This window comes from Etheostoma spectabile, unplaced genomic scaffold (assembly GCF_008692095.1).
Source record: "Etheostoma spectabile isolate EspeVRDwgs_2016 unplaced genomic scaffold, UIUC_Espe_1.0 scaffold352, whole genome shotgun sequence".
Taxonomy (NCBI): Eukaryota; Metazoa; Chordata; class Actinopteri; order Perciformes; family Percidae; genus Etheostoma; species Etheostoma spectabile.
This window is the reverse complement of record NW_022605591.1, coordinates 1,197,590-1,199,421: the sequence shown is the minus strand read 5'-3', so window position 1 is coordinate 1,199,421 and position 1,832 is coordinate 1,197,590.

Sequence of the window (1,832 nt, the reverse complement as noted above, 5' to 3'; positions counted from 1 at the left end):
ATCTATCTATCTATCTATCTATCTATCTATCTATCTATCTACACTTCTCGAATCAAAGTCTTTCACTGTTATGAGGAAAGTACCCACCCATTTGCGTGCTTTGTTGCTGCTCAGTGGAGGGACGGCCATTGTCGGGGATTTTATATTGCTTGTAGCCTCTGGAGAGCTGCTTTTATTTCCACACCTGCCTCAGCAGTGGTTAATATCTCTAACAATTCTCCCTCTTCACCGAGTGCTTCCTGCAAAGGTCAACTAAAGTAAGACAGGGTTGATTTAGTGCTTTAGTTTAGTAGATATAAGTATAGTTCTCTATTAGAAAGAAGAATATATTTGCCATAGATTCCGACACCTACTGCACTAATGCACTGAGAGATGTGGATTTGCATTTGACTTTGGTCCCATTTTATCAACAATGTCATCATTTCTACAGAAACCTAATTTATTTCTTTATCTCATGCATAATATAATGCACACACTCAAAGAGCCAGTGTCAGAACACTGGTAAATAATTCAGCAGCATGGATAAGAACAAGTCAAGGTCTAGGTGGTGATGTACTGATTGAACGAGCCCTGGGTGCAAAAGAAAACTGCTTAAAAGTGTACCGTTATGCATTAAATTGTACTATCACAGCTAAACTCTTGCAGATTTGTAGATTTAAATTGCAAATGTGTGTCTACTGTCATCTATAAAAGTTCTGTCGAGAATGTAAAAGCTTTACTCAGCAGAAATGAATGGAGCTGTCTTCAGGTGCAAACATGGGATTGAACATGATTTACATCTTTTTACTTGTTGTGCCACTTTGGGAGGGAGAGGGATCACTCAATAACTCCACCTCCTCCCTCCATTACAAACTCATACTCACGCAGAATTTATTTCTAATTCTTTATTTCTAATTCTGGTAAAGACACCAAATCTTTCAGGCTGGGTTTTGGGTGAATGTGTCTTAAATGACACAAGACATCCAAGAATATTTCCACTTTTTGAACAAGACTAAGATTCTGTGAGGCTGTAGTTAGACACAAACGTGCTTTGAGCTAAATGCTAATGTAGCATGCTAACATGCTCACACCTGACAATACCAACATGCTGATGTTTAGCAAAAATAATGCTTACCATGTTCACCATCTTAAATTAGCATGTAAGCATGCTAACATTTGCTAATTAGCACAAAAAAGCTGAAATTGATTATTTGTATGTTTCGTCACAATGTGTGAGACTACTTAAATATTTTGAGCTGAAGATGGCAATAAATGCTAAAAGCTAAATGTCAGGCGTTCACCACAACCATCCCAACCGGTTACAGTTCATCCTAAGAGAGAACTTATGATAATACATCCAATAGTCTCAAAACTTTTAACTCTAAACAAAATGTGTCAACAATGTTTTTGTTTTCATGTTAACCGTATTGTATAATCTCAAAGTCAGTACAGATGACATAACATGACATGACATTAAGATATTTCCAGCAAAGCTACATTGAAGTTGAGGAAATCCATCCATCCTTGTCCGCTTATTCGGTTTGGGGTTGCAGGGGCAGCAGCTCCAGCAGAGGACCCCAAACTTCCCTTTCCTGAGCCCCATTAACCAGCTTCGACTGGGGGATCCTGAGGCGTTCCCAGGCCAGGTTGGAGATATAATCCCTCCACCTAGTCCTGGGTCTTCCCCAAGGCCTCCTCCCTAGGGAGGTGCCCAGGAGGCATCCTTACCAGATGCCCGAACAACCTCAACTGGCTCCTTTCGATGCGAAGGAGCAGCGGCTCTTCTCCGAGCTCCTGTCGGATGACTGTGCTTCTCACCCTATCTCTAAGGGAGACGCCTGCCACCCTCCTGA